This window comes from Siphateles boraxobius, unplaced genomic scaffold (assembly GCF_051911475.1).
Source record: "Siphateles boraxobius isolate OS27281-9 unplaced genomic scaffold, OSU_SipBor_1 143, whole genome shotgun sequence".
NCBI classification, from domain to species: domain Eukaryota; kingdom Metazoa; phylum Chordata; class Actinopteri; order Cypriniformes; family Leuciscidae; genus Siphateles; species Siphateles boraxobius.
Genome location: NW_027508748.1, coordinates 685,001 through 692,500, shown reverse-complemented (window position 1 = coordinate 692,500; position 7,500 = coordinate 685,001). Strand labels below are relative to the sequence as shown.

Here is a 7,500-nt window from a genome sequence, read left to right as displayed (position 1 = left end):
TTGCATGTATGAGGTCCTGGGTTCAATCCCCAGCTTCTCCAAGTAATGCTGGACTTTTAAGTCAAAGTCATATATCACACAGGCATTGTGCATAAAGATATTGTTTAAACAGGAGAAATGCAACAACCACAGCAGGGGATGTAGCTCAGTGGTAGAGCGCATGCTTCGCATGTATGAGGTCCTGGGTTCAATCCCCAGCATCTCCAAGCAATGTTAAACTTTTAAGAAAAAAAAATATATCACACAGGCATCGTGCATAAAGATATTGTTTAAACAAGAGAAACACAACAGCAACAGTAGGGGATGTAGCTCAGTGGTAGAGCGCATGCTTTGCATATATGAGGTCCTGGGTGCAATACCCAGCTTCTCCAAGTAATGCTGGACTTTTAAGTCAAAGCCATATATTACACAGGTATCGTGCATAAAGATACTATTTAAACAAGAGAAATACAACAGTTGAAGCAGTGGTTGTAGCTCAGTGGTAGACTGCATGCTTTGCATGTATGAGGTCCTGGGTTCAATCTTCCAAGCAATGGGGTTCTTTAACTGTTTCTGAAACATCTGAACTGCATATGTATGCATTCCAGTGTTGCCCTTTATCACCTATAAATTTTGATTTAAAGGTACATCCAAGTAAATAACAGAACACGCTTATCATAATGAGGGGATGTAGCTCAGTGGTAGAGCGAATGTTTCGCATGTATGAGGTCCTGGGTTCAATCCCCAGCTTCTCCATGCAATGTTGGACTTTTAAGTCAAAGCCATATCACATAGGCATTGTGCATAAAGATATTATTTAAACAAGAGAAATACAACAGTTGGAGCAGTGGATGTAGCTCAGTGGGAGAGCGCATGCTTCGCATGTATGAGGTCCTGGGTTCATTCCCCAGCATCTCCAAGCAATATGGAGCTTTCCATTAATTTCTCTCCCTGTTTCTTAAACATCTGAACTGCATATGTATTCATTGAAGTGTTGACCTTTATCAACTATAAATTTTAATTTAAAGATACATGGAAGTAAAAAGCAGAACCAACTTACCATTTTGAGGGGATGCAGCTCAATGGTAGAGCGCATGCTTCACATGTATGAGGTCCTAGGTTCAATCCCCAGCCTCTCCAAGCAATATGGTTCTTTCCCTGTTTCTTAAACATGTATATGTAAGTACATAACAGAACACGCTTATCATAATGAGGGGATGCAGCTCAATAGTAGAGTGCAGCCTTGCATGTACGAGGTCCTGGGTTCAATCTCCCCAGCATCTCCAAGCAATGGGGTTCTTTAACTGTTTCTTAAACATCTGAACTGCATATGTATGCATTCCAGTGTTGACCTTTATCAACTATAAATCTTGATTTACAGGTACATGTAAGTAAATAACAGAACACACTTACCATTTTGAGGTGATGTAGCTCAGTGGTAGGGTGCATGCTTTGCATGTATGAGGTCCTGGGTTGCATTTCCAAGCAATGGGGTTCTTTAACTGTTTCTTAAACATCTGAACTGCATGTATTCATTCCAGTGTTGACCTTTATCAACTATAAATTTTGATTTAAAGATACATGTAAGTAAAAAAAAGAACACACTTATTTTCGCATGTATGAGGTCCTGGGTTCAATCTTCAAGCAATGTTAGACTTTAATTCAAAGCCATACATCACACAGGCATCGTGCATAAAGATATTGTTTAATCAAGAGAAACACATCTGCCACAGCAGGGGATGTAGCTCAGTGTTAGAGCGCATGGTTCGCATGTATGAGGTCCTGGATTCAATCCCCAGCTTCTCCAAGTAATGCTGGACTTTTAAGTCAAAGTCATATATCACACAGGCATTGTGCATAAAGATATTGTTTAAACCGGAGAAATGCAACAACCACAGCAGGGGATGTAGCTCAGTGGTAGAGCGCATGCTTCGCATGTATGAGGTCCTGGGTTCAATCCCCAGCATCTCCAAGCAATGTTAGACTTTTAAGAAAAAAAAATATATCACACAGGCATCGTGCATAAAGATATTGTTTAAACAGGAGAAATGCAAAAACCACAGCAGGGGATGTAGCTCACTGGTAGAGTGTATGCTTTGCATGTATGAGGTCCTGGGTGCAATACCCAACTTCTCCACGTAATGCTGGACTTTTAAGTCAAAGCCATATATTACACAGGTATCGTGCATAAAGATATTATTTAAACAAGAGAATACAACAGTTGAAGCAGTGGTTGTAGCTCAGTGGTAGACTGCATGCTTTGCATGTATGAGGTCCTGGGTTCAATCCCCAGCTTCTCCAAGTAATGCTGGACTTTTAAGTCAAAGTCATATATCACACAGGCATCGTGCATAAAGATATTGTTTAAACAGGAGAAATGCAAAAACCACAGCAGGGGATGTAGCTCAGTGGTAGAGCGCATGCTTTGCATGTATGAGGTCCTGGCTTCAATCCCCAGCATCTCCATGAGATGTTAGACTTTTAAGTCAAAACCATACATCACAGGTATCGTGCATAAAGATATTGTTTAAACAAGAGAAACACAAGAGCCGCAGCAGGGGATGCAGCTCAGTGGTAGAGCGAGTGCATTGCATGTATGAGGTCCTGGGTACAATCCCCAGCTTCTCCAAGTAATGCTGGACTTTTAAGTCAAAGTCATATATCACACAGGCATCGTGCATAAAGATATTGTTTAAACAAGAGAAACACAACAGCCACAGCAGGGGATGTAGCTCACTGGTAGAGCGCATGTTTTGCATGTATGAGGTCCTGGGTTCAATCCCCAGCTTCTCCAAGTAATGCTGGACTTTTAAGTGCATATGTATGCATTCCAGTGTTGACCTTTATCAACTATAAATTTTGATTTACAGGTACATATAAGTAAATAACAGAACACACTTACCAATTTGAGGTGATGTAGCTCAGTGGTAGTGTGCATGCTTTGCATGTATGAGGTCCTGGGTTGTATCTCCAAGAAATGGGGTTCTTTAACTGTTTCTTAAATATCTGAACTGCATGTACTCATTCCAGTGTTGACCTTTATCAACTATAAATTTTGATTTAAAGATACATGTAAGTAAAAAAAAGAACACACTTATTTTCGCATGTATGAGATCCTGGGTTCAATCTACAAGCAATGTTAGACTTTTAAGTCAAAGCCATACATCACACAGGCATCGTGCATAAAGATATTGTTTAAACAAGAGAAACACAACAGCCACAGCAGGGGATGTAGCTAAGTAGTAGAGTGCACGCTTCGCATGTATGAGGTCCTGGATTCAATCCACAGCATCTCCAAACAATGTTAGACTTTTAAGTCAAAGCCATATATCACACAGGCATCGTGCATAAAGATATTGTTTAAAAAAGAGAAACACGAAAGCCACAGCAGGGGATGTAGCTCAGTGGTAGAGCGCATGCTTTGCATGTATGAGGTCCTGGGTTCAATCCCCAGCTTCTCCAAGTAATGCTGAACTTTTAAGTCAAAGTCATATATCACACAGGCATCGTGCATAAAGATATTGTTTAAACAGGAGAAATGCAAAAACCACAGCAGGGGATGTAGCTCAGTGGTTGAGCGCATGCTTTGCATGTATGAGATCCTGGCTTCAATCCCCAGCATCTCCATGAGATGTTAGACTTTTAAGTCAAAGCCATACATCACAGGTATCGTGCATAAAGATATTGTTTAAACAAGAGAAACACAAAAGCCGCAGCAGGGGATGCAGCTCAGTGGTAGAGCGAGTGCATTGCATCTATGAGGTCCTGGGTACAATCCCCAGCTTCTCCAAGTAATGCTGGACTTTTAAGTCAAAGTCATATATCACACAGGCATCGTGCATAAAGATATTGTTTAAACAAGAGAAACACAACAGCCACAGCAGGGGATGCAGCTCACTGGTAGAGCGCATGTTTTGCATGTATGAGGTCCTGGGTTCAATCCCCAGCTTCTCCAAGTAATGCTGGACTTTTAAGTCAAAGCCATATATTACACAGGTATCGTGCATAAAGATATTATTTAAACAAGAGAATACAACAGTTGAAGCAGTGGTTGTAGCTCAGTGGTAGACTGCATGCTTTGCATCTATGAGGTCCTGGGTTCAATCCCCAGCATCTCCAAGCAATATGGAGCTTTCTATTAATTTCTCTCCCTGTTTCTTAAACATCTGAACTGCATATGTATTCATTGAAGTGTTGACCTTTATCAACTATAAATTTTGATTTAAAGATACATGGAAGTAAAAAGCAGAACCAACTTACCATTTTGAGGGGATGCAGCTCAATGGTAGAGCGCATGCTTCACATGTATGAGGTCTTAGGTTCAATCCACAGCCTCTCCAAGCAATATGGTTCTTTCCCTGTTTCTTAAACATGTATATGTAAGTACATAACAGAACACGCTTATCATAATGAGGGGATGCAGCTCAATGGTAGAGTGCAGCCTTGCATGTATGAGGTCCTGGGTTCAGCATCTCCAAGCAATGGGGTTCTTCAACTGTTTCTTAAACATCTGAACTGCATATGTATGCATTCCAGTGTTGACCTTTATCAACTATAAATTTTGATTTACAGGTACAAAATTTATGAGGTCCTGGGTTCAGCATCTCCAAGCAATGTGGTTCTTTAACTGTTTCTTAAACATCTGAACTGCATATGTATGCATTCCAGTGTTGACCTTTATCAACTATAAATTTTGATTTACAGGTACATATAAGTAAATAACAGAACACACTTACCATTTTGAGGTGATGTAGCTCAGTGGTAGGGTGCATGCTTTGCATGTATGAGGTCCTGGGTTGTATCTCCAAGCAATGGGGTTCTTTAACTGTTTCTTAAATATCTGAACTGCATGTACTCATTCCAGTGTTGACCTTTATCAACTATAAATTTTGATTTAAAGATACATGTAAGTAAAAAAAAAAAAACACTTATTTTCGCATGTATGAGGTCCTGGGTTCAATCTTCAAGCAATGTTAGACTTTTAAGTCAAAGCCATACATCACACAGGCATCGTGCATAAAGATATTGTTTAAACAAGAGAAACACAACAGCCACAGCAGGGGATGTAGCTAAGTAGTAGAGTGCACGCTTCGCATGTATGAGGTCCTGGGTTCAATCCCCAGCTTCTCCAAGTAATGCTGGACTTTTAAGTCAAAGTCATATATCACACAGGCATCGTGCATAAAGATATTGTTTAAACAGGAGAAATGCAAAAACCACAGCAGGGGATGTAGCTCAGTGGTTGAGCGCATGCTTTGCATGTATGAGGTCCTGGGTTCAATCCCCAGCATCTCCATGAGATGTTAGACTTTTAAGTCAAAGCCATACATCACAGGTATCGTGCATAAAGATATTGTTTAAACAAGAGAAACACAAGAGCCGCAGCAGGGGATGCAGCTCAGTGGTAGAGCGAGTGCATTGCATGTATGAGGTCCTGGGTACAATTCCCAGCTTCTCCAAGTAATGCTGGACTTTTAAGTCAAAGTCATATATCACACAGGCATCGTGCATAAAGATATTGTTTAAACAAGAGAAACACAACAGCCACAGCAGGGGATGTAGCTCACTGGTAGAGCGCATGTTTTGCATGTATGAGGTCCTGGGTTCAATCCCCAGCTTCTCCAAGTAATGCTGGACTTTTAAGTCAAAGCCATATATTACACAGGTATCGTGCATAAAGATATTATTTAAACAAGAGAATACAACAGTTGATGCAGTGGTTGTAGCTCAGTGGTAGACTGCATGCTTTGCATGTATGAGGTCCTGGGTTCAATCCCCAGCATCTCCAAGCAATATGGAGCTTTCCATTAATTTCTCTCCCTGTTTCTTAAACATCTGAACTGCATATGTATTCATTGAAGTGTTGACCTTTATCAACTATAAATTTTGATTTAAAGATACATGGAAGTAAAAAGCAGAACCAACTTACCATTTTGAGGGGATGCAGCTCAATGGTAGAGCGCATGCTTCACATGTATGAGGTCTTAGGTTCAATCCACAGCCTCTCCAAGCAATATGGTTCTTTCCCTGTTTCTTAAACATGTATATGTAAGTACATAACAGAACACGCTTATCATAATGAGGGGATGCAGCTCAATGGTAGAGTGCAGCCTTGCATGTATGAGGTCCTGGGTTCAGCATCTCCAAGCAATGGGGTTCTTCAACTGTTTCTTAAACATCTGAACTGCATATGTCTGCATTCCAGTGTTGACCTTTATCAACTATAAATTTTGATTTACAGGTACAAAATTTATGAGGTCCTGGGTTCAGCATCTCCAAGCAATGTGGTTCTTTAACTGTTTCTTAAACATCTGAACTGCATATGTATGCATTCCAGTGTTGACCTTTATCAACTATAAATTTTGATTTACAGGTACATATAAGTAAATAACAGAACACACTTACCATTTTGAGGTGATGTAGCTCAGTGGTAGGGTGCATGCTTTGCATGTATGAAGTCCTGGGTTGTATCTCCAAGCAATGGGGTTCTTTAACTGTTTCTTAAATATCTGAACTGCATGTACTCATTCCAGTGTTGACCTTTATCAACTATAAATTTTGATTTAAAGATACATGTAAGTAAAAAAAAAAAAACACTTATTTTCGCATGTATGAGGTCCTGGGTTCAATCTTCAAGCAATGTTAGACTTTTAAGTCAAAGCCATACATCACACAGGCATCGTGCATAAAGATATTGTTTAAACAAGAGAAACACAACAGCCACAGCAGGGGATGTAGCTAAGTAGTAGAGTGCACGCTTCGCATGTATGAGGTCCTGGGTTCAATCCCCAGCTTCTCCAAGTAATGCTGGACTTTTAAGTCAAAGTCATATATCACACAGGCATCGTGCATAAAGATATTGTTTAAACAGGAGAAATGCAAAAACCACAGCAGGGGATGTAGCTCAGTGGTTGAGCGCATGCTTTGCATGTATGAGGTCCTGGGTTCAATCCCCAGCATCTCCATGAGATGTTAGACTTTTAAGTCAAAGCCATACATCACAGGTATCGTGCATAAAGATATTGTTTAAACAAGAGAAACACAAGAGCCGCAGCAGGGGATGCAGCTCAGTGGTAGAGCGAGTGCATTGCATGTATGAGGTCCTGGGTACAATTCCCAGCTTCTCCAAGTAATGCTGGACTTTTAAGTCAAAGTCATATATCACACAGGCATCGTGCATAAAGATATTGTTTAAACAAGAGAAACACAACAGCCACAGCAGGGGATGTAGCTCACTGGTAGAGCGCATGTTTTGCATGTATGAGGTCCTGGGTTCAATCCCCAGCTTCTCCAAGTAATGCTGGACTTTTAAGTCAAAGCCATATATTACACAGGTATCGTGCATAAAGATATTATTTAAACAAGAGAATACAACAGTTGATGCAGTGGTTGTAGCTCAGTGGTAGACTGCATGCTTTGCATGTATGAGGTCCTGGGTTCAATCCCCAGCATCTCCAAGCAATATGGAGCTTTCCATTAATTTCTCTCCCTGTTTCTTAAACATCTGAACTGCATATGTAT

At 40.5% G+C, this 7,500-nt stretch overlaps 14 non-coding genes across 14 annotated transcripts in view; all 14 read left to right on the top strand.

Annotated features, from left to right (window-relative positions):
* The window catches only part of trnaa-ugc (transfer RNA alanine (anticodon UGC)), a 72-nt gene extending 31 nt beyond the window's left edge, over nucleotides 1–41 (top strand). Inside the window, exon 1 of the tRNA in view lies at nucleotides 1–41. This exon is cut by the window's left edge and continues 31 nt beyond it. This is a non-coding gene — a tRNA (tRNA-Ala).
* A 93-nt stretch (nucleotides 42–134) lies between these two features.
* On the top strand, nucleotides 135–206 carry trnaa-cgc (transfer RNA alanine (anticodon CGC)). The gene has a single exon. It is a non-coding gene; the product is annotated as a tRNA-Ala (tRNA).
* Nucleotides 207–299: 93 nt separating this feature from the next.
* Nucleotides 300–371, top strand: trnaa-ugc (transfer RNA alanine (anticodon UGC)). Its single transcript has one exon. It is a non-coding gene; the product is annotated as a tRNA-Ala (tRNA).
* Nucleotides 372–663: 292 nt separating this feature from the next.
* trnaa-cgc (transfer RNA alanine (anticodon CGC)) lies at nucleotides 664–735 on the top strand. Its single transcript has one exon. It is a non-coding gene; the product is annotated as a tRNA-Ala (tRNA).
* A 91-nt stretch (nucleotides 736–826) lies between these two features.
* trnaa-cgc (transfer RNA alanine (anticodon CGC)) lies at nucleotides 827–898 on the top strand. The gene has a single exon. It is a non-coding gene; the product is annotated as a tRNA-Ala (tRNA).
* A 981-nt stretch (nucleotides 899–1,879) lies between these two features.
* Nucleotides 1,880–1,951, top strand: trnaa-cgc (transfer RNA alanine (anticodon CGC)). Its single transcript has one exon. It is a non-coding gene; the product is annotated as a tRNA-Ala (tRNA).
* Nucleotides 1,952–2,373: 422 nt separating this feature from the next.
* On the top strand, nucleotides 2,374–2,445 carry trnaa-ugc (transfer RNA alanine (anticodon UGC)). Its single transcript has one exon. It is a non-coding gene; the product is annotated as a tRNA-Ala (tRNA).
* Nucleotides 2,446–2,701: 256 nt separating this feature from the next.
* trnaa-ugc (transfer RNA alanine (anticodon UGC)) lies at nucleotides 2,702–2,773 on the top strand. Its single transcript has one exon. It is a non-coding gene; the product is annotated as a tRNA-Ala (tRNA).
* A 596-nt stretch (nucleotides 2,774–3,369) lies between these two features.
* trnaa-ugc (transfer RNA alanine (anticodon UGC)) lies at nucleotides 3,370–3,441 on the top strand. The gene has a single exon. It is a non-coding gene; the product is annotated as a tRNA-Ala (tRNA).
* A 93-nt stretch (nucleotides 3,442–3,534) lies between these two features.
* Nucleotides 3,535–3,606, top strand: trnaa-ugc (transfer RNA alanine (anticodon UGC)). Its single transcript has one exon. It is a non-coding gene; the product is annotated as a tRNA-Ala (tRNA).
* A 1,597-nt stretch (nucleotides 3,607–5,203) lies between these two features.
* trnaa-ugc (transfer RNA alanine (anticodon UGC)) lies at nucleotides 5,204–5,275 on the top strand. Its single transcript has one exon. It is a non-coding gene; the product is annotated as a tRNA-Ala (tRNA).
* A 256-nt stretch (nucleotides 5,276–5,531) lies between these two features.
* Nucleotides 5,532–5,603, top strand: trnaa-ugc (transfer RNA alanine (anticodon UGC)). The gene has a single exon. It is a non-coding gene; the product is annotated as a tRNA-Ala (tRNA).
* Nucleotides 5,604–6,872: 1,269 nt separating this feature from the next.
* On the top strand, nucleotides 6,873–6,944 carry trnaa-ugc (transfer RNA alanine (anticodon UGC)). Its single transcript has one exon. It is a non-coding gene; the product is annotated as a tRNA-Ala (tRNA).
* A 256-nt stretch (nucleotides 6,945–7,200) lies between these two features.
* Nucleotides 7,201–7,272, top strand: trnaa-ugc (transfer RNA alanine (anticodon UGC)). Its single transcript has one exon. It is a non-coding gene; the product is annotated as a tRNA-Ala (tRNA).
* The last annotated feature ends 228 nt before the right edge of the window (nucleotides 7,273–7,500 follow it).